We start from the raw sequence: 15799 nt of genomic DNA, 5'->3' as shown, positions 1-15799 counted from the left end.
GTGACGGGTTCCGCTGGAAACCGGTTGTGATACGAAGGTGAGCGCAATGTCGTTAACCTGTGCGGAAAACACAGTGGCAATCCTGACGGAGGCGACGTGACGACGTGACGCAACTACCGCGCTACAATTACACTGCCATTTCCGGGTTCCTGTCGCGGGCACGTGTTAGGAGAACTCTTTTACCATAGTTCACGTTGGCGGAGCCCGAAACTAATTTTTACGGATCATTTCGGTCTCGCTCGCCATGGTGTGTGCTCCGTACCAAACGAGTTGCTTTTCTTTACGTAGGCTTCACCAGTCTTGAAGTAGACGCATTGTAAGCACGGGATTCTCATTTTGGCAGGGCAGAAAGTGGTTTAGAAAAAATACGGTTTGTTTTCATCGTCTTCCCACTTTCTTTTTTCGTAGTTTCCTTGCTCTCAACATAGACATACCCAGGGTAACGTCAACAGTAACGTTCAAATATTGCGCCTTTTTATTACGGTTAAGTAAGAGAGTAGGGCACGAGGAATACGGATATTGTGACATTGTGGGGCATTCGGGTGCCCTTATTTGCTTGCAATGAGCATATAATCAATAACGAACCCCGCGCCTATCTGGTTCAGCAGAGTTTACCCCTCTCTCCCAGAAGGGTTGTCCAAGGCACACCGCAATATTCTGCGTGCCTTATTCGTCGGTAGCGTGGCCGAGCGGTCTAAGGCGCTGGTTTTAGGCACCAGTCTCTCCGGGGGCGTGGGTTCGAATCCCACCGCTGCCAGAATCATTTTAAAATCATAGAGGTCGTGTTTTATTATGAATTGTAGCGCCGCGTACGACACTGATACGGCTCTGGAATTATTTATGGACTAACCAGCTAGTTCACTGTTCTGTAGTTCTTGAGCTGATCTCTTAGTTGATTTGTAAGATAAAAAAATTGAGCGCAAACACATAGCACAACCCACAAATAGGAGACGATACAAGCACTGGCGCTGACCAACAACTGCTGTATTCTTACTCTTACCCGTTAAACATGGGTAGAATATAGGGGTTTATTTGTTCCGTGGGGTACTGATTGTTTATTATGCAAAAAACGGAGACAATTGAGCATGTGTGTTTAGATTGCTGGGACGGGGTGTTTTCGTGGGACGTCTTAGAGAGAACTTTGAAAAAAGAGTTGACATTATGTCCGCATGGAATCCGTTATCTCACGCTCGAAAACTGGTTTAAAATCGGAACGCTCGCGTCTCCTACTGCAAGCCGGCCTCCGCTACAGTGTGACAACCAGCTATGACCGCTGGACACATAACAGATTTCACGAAACACTGCTTCAATTCATACACAACACAGGCCTCACAGCACACATATAATACACACATACGCACCAAGAATTATGCCTTAAGGGCAAGTCTTTATCGCAATAAAAAAAGAAAAAAAAGAAAACGAGGTTGGTGGGCCTTTTGATGTGGTTATGCTCTTGGACCGGCACAGTATACGGCGAACTCGTACTGCTGCACACAACGCAGATATCGATGTTAGACTAGTTCGCGAATATTTTTGCGAATCTGGGTCCCATTTTGTCGAAGTGCAGAAGGTGCAGATGTATGTACCGGAGTGGGCTCGAAGATTGGCAATGTTGTTGCACATGCCGAAGTTCTGATGACTTGTAGTCAGCAAACAGCTGACGGTTCTCCGTACTATGACCTTGTTATTCTGTTCTTCTAAGCGCGTGAACTCTGTCAAGCGGGGCAATAACGAAAATAAACTGGAGTTCGCGTGGCCGAGTGGTCTAAGGCGCTAGCTTTAGACCCGAGTGTCGTCGAGGGCATGGGTTTGAATCCCACCGCTGCCAGCGACTTTAGATAGTTCAAATTCTGTTTTATTTAGAATTGTAACGTCATGCACGACACTGAGAAGGCTCTTGAATCATTTATGGAATAACCAGCTGGTTCACTGTTCTGGAGCTCATTTGTTAGGTTGTTTTAGGGTGAAAAAAGTTGAGCGCTAACACACAGAACAACCCACGAAGAAGAGACGGGAGAAGCAGTCGCGCTAACAACTGCTTTATTCTTCTTAGACGCATATATATATATATATATATATATATATATATATATATATATATATATATATATACCTAACCATTTAACCATGCATGCCCACACAACGCGAGCCATAGAAATACGCATGTCACGCCAGAGCCAGTTACCGAAGACGTGCGCGCAAGAAACTATATTCGGCGTACTACAGGGACAACGAGGTATCACTGATACAGCCGTGTGCTTTTCACTTTTTGTGGAAACTTTCAAGGCCAGCCGCGTATGTTCATTCATTCATTCTGCCAAGAACAGACGTCTCATCAAATCGCAGTTTACAATTGCGGCACGAATTAAGATGGGCAGCAAGATTTGTCTGTATTATTATTAACTTTTTGCTCATGTTCCCTAACTCGCTCATTCATACATCGCCCTGTCAGCCCGATATAATTATTTCCACGTGAGACAGGGAATTCCTAAACCACACCGGTGGTACATGGGATGTGGGTGATTCCGTGCCTGATTTGGCATCTTCGATTGCTATCACCGCAAGTTCGGGAGCACAGCTTAGCAAGCTTGTTCTGCACAGAAACGCGCTTTTGTGTTTGAATGCACAAAACGACGTTTTGTTAAGAAAGTAACTGGAACTCCAATGCATTTCTCCGCATAGTTCGTGAATTATTATCTAGAAACGTGTGTCATCCTGAGAATTCTTAATCTGAAGTGAAGGCGCTAAAAAGACGATGGACGAATTTTATGATGGAGAATTCTTAATCTGAAGTGAAGGTGCTAAAAAGACGATGGACGAATTCGTTTAATAATAAACTCAGTAGCTACTCACTGTCGCTGCAACGGCACTGCGCTACGCAAGATAATTGCGAAAACCGACAATGCTTTTCGCCTCGTCCGAAGGGTCACGAACAGACATCGTGGCCTCAAGGAGGACAACCTGCTTCAGCTCATCAACGCCTTTGTGCTGTCACTTCACCTACACGGTGGCCATGCACAACTGGCTCAGAGCCGAGCGGGAAAAGTTTATGCCCTCATTAGAAAATTCTTCACGAGAGCCCTCGGGCTGCCCGTCAGAACGCATACCGAGGACCTCCGTTGGCTCGGCATACACAACACCATGGAGGAGATAGCCGAGGCTCAGGAACGGGGCCAGCTAACTCGGCTGTCCACCACGCCAGCCGGCAGGCGTATCCTCGAGGAGATCGGACTCGCACCAACCAAGAACTTGGCTGAAGACACCCAAATCCCCAGAGAAATAGGGGAGAAGATCGTGGTCGCCCCTTTGCCCCGCAACGTTCATCCCGTTCACAACGCAGGTCGTCGCAAGGCAAGAGCATTTAATATACTAAAGCAAATAAACAAAGACAAAATCGCAGCAAGCTTCGTGGAAGCAGCATACCGAGACGGCAAGGCTTTTGCGGTTTCCGTCATTGACACGCTGGGCAAAGTCATCAACTGTGCTTCCGTCCGGACGACGAACCCAGAGGTGGCCGAGCAAGTGGCCATTGCACTCGCCATGCAAGACGGTCGGAGAGACAGGGTGTATAGCGATTCGAAAGCCGCCATCAGGGCATTCCAGAAAGGCCGGGTAGCCCGGCAGGTAGTTCAAATTCTGAAAGGCGCCAAACAGGGCAACACCTCCATGCACTCGATCCTTTGGTTCCCTGCACACGTCGGGGCGATTGAGGGGGTTCCTCTGAACCTCAACGAGCCTGCCCACGAGGCTGCGCGTGGCTTTACCGACCGCGCTGCCCTCGGATCGGGCGACTCTCTCCCCGGACACAGAGACGCTCCTCTCACACACAACGAAATCACGAAATTCTTTTACTTAGAGAGAAGGGTTTTCCCCCCGCCTCACTCCAAGCTAAGCAGGCCGCAGGCGGTCACACTAAGACTTCTGCAAACGAACTCGTACCCAAATCCGGCGTCCCTTAATAGCATATATCCAGAGATTTATCCAAATTGTTCTTGCGTGGCATGTGGTGAGGTAGCTACGTTGCCTCATATGCTCTGGGAGTGCGGGTCGCTGGGCCCGATTTTCACCAAGGAAGAGTGGGACGTGCTACTGCGAAGTCCTGTCTTTGAGGATCAAATCCTGGCCGTCCAGCGCGCCCGCGATCGGGCCGGCAGACTAGATCTGTCAGTCCCGTCGTGGGATTAGCCGGGTGCGCGTTTTATCGCGCTTTGCTGGACCAAATAAAAGTTTGTTCACTCACTCACTCACTGTCGCTGGCGTTCTTTCGAGCAGTAATTCAGTATTAATGAATTAAGAAAATTCTGGGCTTTTGCGTGCCAAAACCACGATTTGGTTATGAGGCATGCCGTGTGGGAGACTACGGATTAACTTTGAACACCTGGGTATCTTTAAAGTTCCCCGAATGCACGGCTCCACTGACGTTCTTGCATTCCACTCATATAGAAATGCAGCCGCCGTGATTGGGGTTGAGTACTGTACTCTGGGGCTTAGCAACGCAACGCCATCACCACTAAGCCAGTACAGGAATTGACGATAGTAACCCAGCGGATGCCGTTGTTCTTGCGGAAATGGGATAGTATCTAACCTTTTTGATGGTTGCAGTCCTCACAGGATCAAGTGGAACAGCATACTGCTACTGCTATTACTGCTCCTAGTAACTAATACTGTTTGTAATAGTGCTGCTAACAACAACAAGAAATTAGTGATGGGGATGATGACATCACCTTCGGGATCGCCTTCACATTATTCTTATTTTCTCATTCTGTGCTGTGTGCGACACAAACAGCACAGAATTAAGACAATAAGCTAATAAGGACTAAAAAAGAGAAGCAGGAAAACCAAAGAAGAAATGTAAAAGAATATAGCGCAGTGACAAAATTAAGGCAAGAATCGAAAAAAATACAAGTAACAGGAAGAAAGAAGGAAGAAAGCAAAACGAGAAAGCAGATAGAAGGGAAACATGATAATATTACCGTTCACAGCGGCTATATTAAGAGCGAAAATATCTCTGTTGTAACAGACAATGCCACTGTTCTCGGCGAATGTGCCTACCATTTCGATGTGCACTGTGTGAAGGTCGTTGACAAAGTAACAGGTGTTGTGCTCTGTTTAACCGCGATGCTAGCTTATAGTTTTTTTTCCGGGCTGCCTTTAGACGCAATAAAGAGGCGAGCAGGGCGGGAAGCTCAAAGGAATTAGGTCGCGTATCGAGCACACATGCGCGACGGCCGATTGCAACACGCAGCCTCGATAAACCTGTCGGTAGCGTGGCCGAGCGGTCTAAGGCGCTGGTTTAAGGCACCAGTCTCTTCGGGGGCGTGGGTTCGAATCCCACCGCTGCCAAAATTTTTTTTCAGTCAAACGTTCGGGGAGCTTTCTCTTTTTTGCTTTGTCTTGCTTTCGGTTGTTTTGAGACATTAAGGCTTACACGCATTCATTGCTTTCTTGGTTCAGATCTTGCTTTATTACTCCGCCTTAACTTACTATATGACAGCTATCTGCTGCTCTCAGCGATAATATGGTCTGGAGAGGAGCCTACTTAAAACAAATAAAACGGCCATTCAATTTCCTCTTCCCCTGTGAAACAATACTGTAATGTATAACATATAATACATCGTACTTCTCACACGTGAAAAATGTAGTAACATACTAAGAGAACCGAGGCACTCGAAAGAACTGCATCATAATGTTCGTCATCAACACCACCGCCAGCACGTCCTTTTATGTCAGCCAGCCGGACAAAGTTCACTCCCAGCTACTTTCATTAACCACTCACACATCCTATGCCCGGCTGCAAATTTTCTAATCCCATCGCACCACCAGATGTGATAGGATGTGACATTACAATTTGTGCACGTGTGCCATTGAGCGAGTTGGGACCAATCTTCGCGGCCACCTCCTCTCGCACACTCACACATCCACTCAGTACTCTATAACCACCCTTTATTGTCCCTAAAGTTTCGTTTTATTGCCCTGCTTCAGACATTTGTCAACAAAGTATACCGCTTTTGGTTATGTATTCTTTGTTTGCGCAAGATCAGAACGAAGCATTAGGCTAATACGCAATGTTGCACAGTGTATTGTGTGAATGCGCACGCAAAGGCTCCCCCGTGATAAATCAACATTCAATGGGCAGAAAGCTTAATCTTTAGCTGGTTCACTAAAAGGAATAAAATAGGTTTCACAGCATTGGTAAATTACACTTCAGCGTTATTGACAAAGTTTAGGCAACATATACTGCGCCACAAGAGCACTAACACGGGGACATACTTTGAAATGAGTGACGTCACGCTGACGTATACAGGCGGACTAAATGTTCCGGTGCGAAACTGAAGAAGAAAAAGGAAAAGAAAAAAAGAAAGGAGAAATTTTGATTTATCTGTAGAGCTAACAATCAGCCTATATACGCATAATTAAGAGATGTGAAGTTTTGAAATCATATTCAGAAGAGTAGAATTTTCGGACAGTGTGTGATGCATTTTTGAGTACGGCGAAGCGCGATAGACAGGACAAGCGCTACTGAAGTGACAAATGGGATCGTTAAGAGGAAAATTTCAGCACGGCAGGACAATGCGCCAAATGACTTTTTAAAGTAAAGTTTTATCAGTCCAAACTCTTTTTCATTTGTTTGTCTGGGTTAGCAATCATGACGTAGTGTTGGAATGGAATTACATACGCACGGGAGCGCGTTTCGTGCAGGCAGAGCAACAGCGATTTATGAAATTTTTTATCCGTGAGCCGCCGTTCGTTGTCTTCAGGTGTGTGACTTTTCAACTTTACAGTCCTAAGCATAGTTCTGAGGACATTCTTTGTCCTACAGGGCATGTCAAAAGTACGAGTATAGATGGTGGGTATTCTACTGCAGAGGCTCGAGCGGAGCACTTCGGCCACTAGACGTAGTCTTCTCATACTATAGTTGACCACAGGTGCGAGAGATGGCGGCTGTGAGGATTATCACTATACTGATTTATTGTTTCTCTTGAGTGGTCCCTTTAGCACGTTTAGGCTCCTCCGAGTTAGTAGTACTCTGGTACTGCTCACCGCTTCCGACACCGGTTTGCCTGCGAAGGTCATCGCAGAGGCTGCGTGAAACCGTTACCTATAGCCTGCCACTGCCGAGACACCGCGGGGTTACTCGTTGTTGCACGCGTAACTACTGGACGCGTACTACCTTGCAGTGGAGTTGTACGCTGCCTTTTTCTTCTGCAGATCCAAACACTCAGAAGAAAACAATAATTGTTTAGAAACCGTCGACGACGATTGTCGATGTAAGCGGATAGCCGGAAACAACGAACGAAATCGCGTACGAGCGCGCGAGCTCGAGAACGAGACAGAGAGAGAACGAACGAGCGTTTTCCTTGCCGAGTCCGACCACCGACCAACCACGAAAACAGCCGAAGGAGCCGAATAAAGCTATTCCCTTCAAAAAAGGCCACAGGCAAGCGTGGGATGTGAAAGAAATGTTTCGTTGCTTTCATCTCAAACGGTCAAGACGGACGCGTTATACAGTGGCCTGCGTTAATGAGTTCGAGCAACATAAAAAAAAAAGTGAATAAAAATTCGAACGTACCACTGTTTTGTTTCCGTCAAAACGCAACAGTTGAAGTTAAAAAGTAAAGTTCAGTGTTCTTCTAGAATTGTCTTTTCAGTTTGGTCTGAGTGTGCTTGCGTTCGATCTTTATTTCTTTGTTTTTCAAGCTCGCGTATTTCAAGGTGAACCCAAACACGCAATGATGCCAAATCATTTTACTGATTAATTTGGATAAGTTCACGCGCCACAGTATCTTTGCTTTTAAACGTGATTGTTGTATCATGAAGCCTTGCTTCACATACTTGCTTATTCTCTTTCTCGCAGGCCTTGCAATGAAGCGGCAAGTTTCAGCCATAACCATTTTCCAGCCAAACCTTGTGCTTACGCAGGCGTTCATTATTACATCGGCCAGTTTGGCCGATATACGGTTGCCCACACTTCAGCCGTATGCGGTATACGATCCCTTCAGACTTCATAAGTGGGTTTGTATGCATATAACACTCTACTTTCTTGGAGTCATCAGATCGAATCAGGCGCTACAAAGTGGCAAGTTTCCGGGGCTCGGAAAAAAACCACAGGAATTTTGTCCACACGTTCAGCTCCCTCTTCTTCTTCCCCCTCCCCCCATGGCTATATATTCAGCCACTTTTGACCTCAATTGACAGTTTCAAGTAGCACTTTGTGCTGTCGTTGTTGTTCCTTCATTGGTGTTCTGTCTATGTTGGCGCTTCATCTTTTGAAAGCTATGAACCAACTAGCCCCTAATCTTGTTCTACTGCGCCTACTTGCGCCACATTCTCGATCAGCATGCAAGGGTTCTATATGCCAGTTCGCTGGTATACTTAAGTTCGGCACACGTAGAATTTTCACACATATGTTATTCAGGTCTCTTGCCACATCCTTTGTTTACCTCTGTTGTTTCGTGTGTTCCGTTAACAGTATATTCTAATTTTCTTCATCCAATACTATTCGGGTGGCGGCGTGATCGCCAGGCACTGCCTATGCGTGTCGTGGGGCGTAACATTTCTTTCTGCATCTCGTCCGCAGTGCAAAAAGCAAGACACTTTAGAGCAATGCTTTATTCACTTGTGTATTCGAATAGAATTTCCGGCGTATTCTGAGCCCTACGTTCTTTGTACGTTTCACTGCCGGTAACAAGTCACAGAATCATTTCGTGGACTGAATTTTGTCTGTTCGGGCAATTTGTAAATTGCTAAAACCGCGGTTTTGCAACATTGGGTGGAGGGTCAATGGGGGCCAGGTATCCACGGCCGTTGCGGCTATGTACACGTGTCAACGATTGCTTGAACAACGAACGTGTGGTTTTGGGATACTAGCTTCATAAAAAAAAGCTTTATTAGGCAAAATAAAAGATGAAAACCGCAATTAAGCTTTGCTCTTTTTGCGGTAGTGAGGTCCTCTGTCCAGGACTCCTGCAGCCTAAACACTGCAGTCTCGAGGGCTCGCCTTACCAGTCCATGTATATGCTGGTCACGCAGGTCCGAGAAGAACGGCCTCCCACTTTTTGGTAGTAGGGCTGGGGATAAGAGACAGGTGTAGCGTGTGTGTGGGGGGGGGGGGGGGGAGGGTGATGGGAGGAGTACAGGTTACTTAGAGTCGTTCACGTTGGCGGAACCCGAAACTAATTTTTGCGGGCCACTTCGTGCTCGCTCGACATGCAGTGCGCTCCGTACCAAACGAGTTCAGTTTTCATACGCAGACTTCACCAATCTCGAAGCAGTCGCTTTGTAAGCACGAGGTTGTCAGTTTGGCGGGCAGAAAGCGGTTTTGAAGAAAGACGGTTTGTTCTCATCGTCTGCCCACTTTCTTTTCCCGTTGTTTCTTTGCTCCTAGCATATAGCCACCATGGGTAACGTCAACAGGAACATTCAGACATGGCGCATTTTCATTCCGAGTAAGTTTGCCCTACAACGGCGAGAGTAGGAAATGGGGAATACGGATAGATAAGACAGGACGACATTGCCGGGCACCCGCGGGCGCCTTTGTTTGCTCGCAATGAGCATCTAATCTAACCCCGCGCCTATCTGCTTCAACAAACTTTGCCCTACTCTCCGCGAAGCGTCGTCCGAGGCACATCGCTAAATTCTGCGTGTATTCGACGTCGGTAGCGTGGCCGAGCGGTCTAAGGCGCTGGTTTTAGGCACCAGTCTCTTCGGGGGCGTGGGTTCGAATCCCACCGCTGCCAGCAAATTTTTAAATAGCTGAAATCACGTTTTATTACGAATTGTAGCGCCACGCAATACATTGAGTTGAATTCTGGGATTTTACGTGCCAAAACCAGGATATGATTATGAGGTACTCTGCAGTGAGAGACTCCGTGTTAATTTTGACCACCAGGGGATCTTTATCTTTAACCCTGCTCCCAATTAGTGCTCCTATATATGCTCCCGCGGGGAGCAGAGTTTCGGATAGGTCCGGTTTATGATCCAGCTCTGTAGTGGAGCCACTCCTCGCGCGCGCAGGAGGCAAATGCCAAACAGTGTTCCAATTGCTTTTTCGTCTGCTGTTCGCGAGCTACACGCGGAAACTGTACGTAAGCGCTGAGCAGGATGACACTTTTTAATGCAGGCTAAGCTCGAACGATTGGCGTAGCCGAAGAGGTGCCAACCCCCCTCGAAATTTTTAGCTTGTGTGTACATATATACACGCACATATACAAAAACACGCACGAATGTACATATAAAGAATAGGACCCCCCTAAATCCTTCAAAATAAAATCCTGACTAGGCCCGTGGCTATAACAGCTCAAAAGTTCGCGTGTAAACGCGCATTACTTTGCAACAAGAAGTGTTGCAATGTTTTTCAGCATGCATACGAAGTTTTCTCGCGGAGGCGGAAGGCATGAAATGTTTTAAAGGGTGTTTAAAGAAAACTTCACACACGTGTGGTAGACAATTATGTGAGCACATTTTGGCTGCCGAAGCGAGACGAATAATGAATGCCACCAACAGAACTATCGTGCCTGCAATTATGTCAGTGACCGTTGACCGTCATCCATCACTAAACGTCGTTCACAGCAGCTGCACGTTTTCTATATATGCGGTGGAGACACGTAAATTTAAACGCATTTTAAATGTTCACATGCGCACATCTTATGCAAAGCTGATTTTTACGATTCATACCGCAAGCTCAACAGCTGCTTCGTAGCAGCAAATCTGCAAGTGGAAAAAAGATTGGAGATGCACGAGCTTCTAGATCAAGTTTATTTCGTACAAGGGAATGGATGAGCAATGGCTGGTGGCAGCAGGGGATGAGTGCTGGTTCTTGGAGCCTTGGGGGGCAGAATTCAAAGCCACTGGAAAGGCAACAAATTATTAAGAGTAACAACAGGTTATCTTTATTGGCCTAATCACATAAGATGACAAACTGGCAAAGTAATTATTCACACATTGCAGACTGTAATATGACAGCAAATTTTTCTTTATCTCTTCATACTACTCAGGTTAATTTACTATAACACAGCGCTTATTAAACGTACAAAAATAATTTCACATTCCTCACGTCGACTTAGGCTGATCGAACAAGCAACATATTGCGGGCGGTAAATGCTGAAGCTATCGCAGCTGTATCATAAACGGGAGCGCATGGTGTTTTCGCTTACCACAAAACAATGAACACCAGCACACCAATCGACTATACATGAAAAATCAGAACGCCGACAAAAAAGAAAAGAAGACGGAGCAGAGAAAAGCAGGGTGCAGCGGACAAATTGCACCTGCTAGTATTTACTCTGTTTTGAACACACTTTTCTGGAGCCGCATAGTCAGAACAATCGTACAAGCAAGAAAGCGAATTGAGCGAGATGGGAAGTTAACATTCTTGGCTTGTACGTGCAGCGCGACACAGACGTGTCGTCCTTTCTTTGTACCGCGTCTGTGTCGCGCTGCACATATACACCAAAAATTGCACAAGTGAACAACTTCTCATGCCAGGCGTACGCATTTCAGCGTGTATGTACAGGGGTGTTACTCGAGATAAATGCCGCTTTATTGGAAACAAGCCGAACTCACCTCTGTAAACAAGCCTCGCTTATCCTGGTCCCTTTCGGAGCCGGCCGGTCTCGTCCGTCCGCACGGCACCGCGTAAAAAGCTTTGCCACCTTCCGTGCGATTTGCGCAGTTTGGTGCGCTGCAACCCGTCGTACTCGAATACAAGTGTCAAAATGATGTGCTTCGTAGCACTTCACCAAAGTCATTAGCTTAATATCCTCGAATAGCGTACCTGCAACCCGAGCCGATCGTTGCTACGAACGCTCGACGGTCCGCTGATTGCAATTTCGATGGCACTGACAGAAACGAATCGGCGCCGTTTCCGTAAAGTTGGCTTCGGAGCGCGCAGTTGATCATTTGACGTCATTTTGCACCACGTGATCGCGCTCGGTGAATAGCGGTGCGTGCTGCGCCGGAAAATTTATGCGCAACTCTGCTCCCTGCGGGAGCATATACATGCAGGATCCCTACTCCCAATGCATGGGACACGGGCGTTCTTGCATTTTCCCCATCTGAATGCTGCCGCCGCGGGCGTGATTCGACCCCGCGACTTTGTGCTATATCAGCGCTACACCATAGCAGCTAAGTCATTACGACAGGTGCAAGACACTGACAAGGCTCCGGATTTGATTAAGGAATAATCATCTGGTTCAATATTCTGTCGTTCTGTAGCTCATTTGTTAGGATCTGCTTCGCCTTACCTATAGTTATAGATGGATTACGGGCCACAGCAACCTTTACTCTCATGGTTTTATATGTTTCATACTATAAATGTCGGTTTTATTGTGTAGCTGGCTTCATCAGAAAAATTATCAGTTTGGAAGCATTATAACGGCACCACCTTTCGTTTACGGGAACAGTCACGGAAATGCAGCTGTTGTCTGGGTGGTGAACAGCTTGCAACTAGCATATGGACGCCAGTGGTTAAATATTCGATGCATATTGTTTTACCATAACCTTCGGGATTGTCATCCCATTCTTCTTGTTTTCTCGTTGTGTGCTCTTTGAGAAAGAAACAGTGGAGAATTAAGAAGACACAATAAGATCTAAAAGGGGGAGCTGAAAAACCAACGCAGAAGTGTAAAAGAAAAAGGGACAATGACGTAAAAGAGGTAAGAGAAAATGATGAAATAAAACAAGGAAAGAAACAAAAACAGATTTAGAAAAGCAGATAGAAAGAGGGAGGCAACAAAACGAGAAAAGTGGAAAGTGTGAAACGCGACATAATGGCCGTTCGTAGCGGCGGTTTTAAGAGCGAAAATCACTCTATTATTCGAATACAATGCCCGTGTTCTTGCAACGCCTCCCAAATAGCAGGTATGTGTACTCTGCTTATGGCGTCATGCCGTTTGGACCGAAATTTCCGCAGTCAAGCCCAGCGTGATGAATGCGGCGACGTCAAAATAACGCAGCTTACTCGGGAGCATCTTTTTTAGGTTCTATGGCATGCAGGGCAAGGTATATATGTATAGCATGACGTCATGGATCGAAGTGCTCAGGCCTTGGGCTATCTAGGAGGCGTTGATTCTTGGCGAATGTGGCTGCCATTTCGGTGTGCATTGCGTGAATGGTCGTTAACGAAGTAACGCGTGTTGCACCCTGTTTAACCACGACGCTAGATTATGCGTTTTTTTTTTTTTTGTCCTGGCTACCTTTAGAAGCAACAAAGAGGCGGGCAGGGCGTGAAGCTGCAAAGGAAGTAAGTAGGTCGCGTATCGAGCATACATTGCCGAAGGCCGATTGCAACACGCCGCCTCGTTAATCCTGTCGGTAGCGTGGCCGAGCGGTCTAAGGCGCTGGTTTAAGGCACCAGTCTCTTCGGGGGCGTGGGTTCGAATCCCACCGCTGCCATTACTTTTTGGCTTACCTTTAGTTATGTAAACGTTGGGAGAGCTTTTGTTTCTTACTTTACGTTGCTTTCGGTTCTTTTACGACTTCAAGCTTAACACGCATTCACTGTTTTCTTGATGCGCATCTTTCTATCTTCGCCACCTTAACTTGCAATGACAGCTATCAGCTTTTGTTCTCAACGATAATACGGTCAGGAGAGGAGCCTAGTTATATTATTTAAAATGACCATTCCGTTGCCTCTCCCCTTGTGATTATAACATATAATATATTATACACCCCACTTATGAAGAATATACTAAAATTCTCAGAGAAACGAGCCGCTTGCATGAACTGCCTCATAATGATCATCATCATCACCACACCACCTCCTTTTATGTCAACCTGCCGGACAAAGTCCTCTCCCATGTTACTTTCAATGACCACTCACACATTCTATAACGGCTGCAAATTTCCTAATCTCACTTAATAATTTGAAATCAGATAATGGGGTTTTACGTGTCAAAACCACGGTATGATTACGAGGCACACTCCGGAAACTTGGACCACCTGGGGTTTTTAACATGCACATAAATCTATGTACACTGGTGTTTTCGCGTGTCGCTCCCATCGAAATGCGGCCGCCGTCGCCGGGATTTGATTCCGCGACCTCTAATCTCCTTGTGCCACCAAATACGATACGATTGGACATTAAACTTTTTGCACATGCGCCATTTAGCGAGTTGAGACCAATCTTCGCGGTCACGTTCTCTCCTTGATGCACGCACTCACACATCCACTCAGGACTCTATAACCGCCTTTCTTTTGCACCGAAAATTACGTCTTATTGGCCTGCTTCATAGGTTTGTCCACCGCTTTGAATTCTATTCTTTATTTGCACAAAGGCAAAACAAAGCATTAGGCTGATACCCAATGTTTTGAGGCGTAGTGGGAGACTGCGCACGCAAAGGCTCCCGCGTGATAAATCAACATTCAATGAACAGAAAGCCTGATCTTAAAGGGACAGTAAAAGGAAAGATAGTTGTATCTGTATTAGTAAACTACGCTTTTGAGATACTAACAATGTTCCGGGAACGTATTGGGAGCGAGGACTTACGGAGTCGCCATCTGTCGGAAGCGCCTCCCTTGCTTATAGTATGAGGGATAACACGGGGCGCCCCTCACAGGTTTCGCTTACGGCACTCAATAAAAACACCACGCGGCAGCCCTCCTGGACATTTCTGTAGATACTCTCAAAACGCGGGAAGTTTTTTACTGTCGAAACAAAATCTTGGGCAAACTGAAAGCACGGAATCGTTTACAGACGCTATCTCTTTACCGAATATATGTGCAGTGAACGCAACTACGCCTGGTCGCTGCGATGGAGTCTCCCGAACCGGCTTTCTTCGGCTTCTTGTGTGAAAGGTAGGCAAACGCTGTGAGCAAACCATGTGAAATATGTTCTTATAATGGGCTGTCTGGATAACTAAACGGAGTATAACAGAATGAGGCCTCAATGTAGAGATCGCACGGGTTCGCGGTGACCGACTGCGCGCCTGCATCCATGTATGCGCACAATGTTTGCCTTTCACTGCGAGCGCGTTTTTGCATCAAGCCGTGAGCTTTAGGCAGCAGAATATGAGCATATGTCAGCAAACAAGCAACCAGTGTTGCGTGGACACTCTCAGAGCTGTTCAAAAATAATTTCGTTATAACAACGGACTTCGACACCTACCAGGGCGACTTGGGATGTCCCGTCGCGATGATTGAATCTTTTTTTTTTCTAAGGCCTTGGACGTTTAAATACCATTATTTCTCAAGCTGTCTCGCACTGTATATTTATCGGTCTTCTCAGCGAACAATTACTGGCTACTTCGTTCATTTAATCCAGTACATTTCATTTTTTGTGCTACACAAGCGTGATCATATGTCATGCCTCTTTTATGTGCTTTTTATGGTTCCCTTTTCATTACTGTGAACTTGCCAGTATCTAGCATCAAAAATTTCGAAGTCCGAAACTTCATGACATTAGCCGGGCAGCTCGCGGGCGAGCGTCTCAGTGCGCGCTTTGTGCTACACTCACCGAAGATCGCAGCCCGACGCCGTATTAGAAATCTTCCTCGCGTCGGTGCTTGCTGCACACTCGAGTTGTAGCCGATGGCTGTTTGCCGGTTGTAGGTTTTGCGAGCCAAACTTCACGAAGCTTCTTGTCCTGCGGCTACGTGTGAATAAGGCTGACACCGGGCTCCGTTGCGTATACGTCCGGCACTACGGCACCGAGTAGTAGGCTACCATGCTGCACGCCTCCAAAGGCAGCCCCTACCTATTATAATGCTTTGAAATGCTGTCAAGCAGACACCCAAGGCGGGAAAGCCTCACCGCTTGATCAGAACGGCAGTGCAGGTGGGACTTTAAACTTTCGTTTTCAGCA

At 46.5% G+C, this 15799-nt stretch overlaps 4 non-coding genes across 4 annotated transcripts; all 4 read left to right on the top strand.

Moving 5' to 3' along the window:
• The first annotated feature begins 675 nt into the window (after positions 1 to 675).
• Positions 676 to 757, top strand: TRNAL-UAG (transfer RNA leucine (anticodon UAG)). Its single transcript has one exon. It is a non-coding gene; the product is annotated as a tRNA-Leu (tRNA).
• Positions 758 to 5261: 4504 nt separating this feature from the next.
• TRNAL-AAG (transfer RNA leucine (anticodon AAG)) lies at positions 5262 to 5343 on the top strand. The gene has a single exon. It is a non-coding gene; the product is annotated as a tRNA-Leu (tRNA).
• Positions 5344 to 9655: 4312 nt separating this feature from the next.
• Positions 9656 to 9737, top strand: TRNAL-UAG (transfer RNA leucine (anticodon UAG)). The gene has a single exon. It is a non-coding gene; the product is annotated as a tRNA-Leu (tRNA).
• Positions 9738 to 13310: 3573 nt separating this feature from the next.
• On the top strand, positions 13311 to 13392 carry TRNAL-AAG (transfer RNA leucine (anticodon AAG)). Its single transcript has one exon. It is a non-coding gene; the product is annotated as a tRNA-Leu (tRNA).
• The last annotated feature ends 2407 nt before the right edge of the window (positions 13393 to 15799 follow it).

The sequence above is a fragment of the Dermacentor andersoni genome, chromosome 4, assembly GCF_023375885.2.
Source record: "Dermacentor andersoni chromosome 4, qqDerAnde1_hic_scaffold, whole genome shotgun sequence".
NCBI lineage: Eukaryota > Metazoa > Arthropoda > Arachnida > Ixodida > Ixodidae > Dermacentor > Dermacentor andersoni.
Note: the sequence above shows the minus strand (reverse complement) of the source record. Positions and strands in the feature narration are given on the sequence as shown.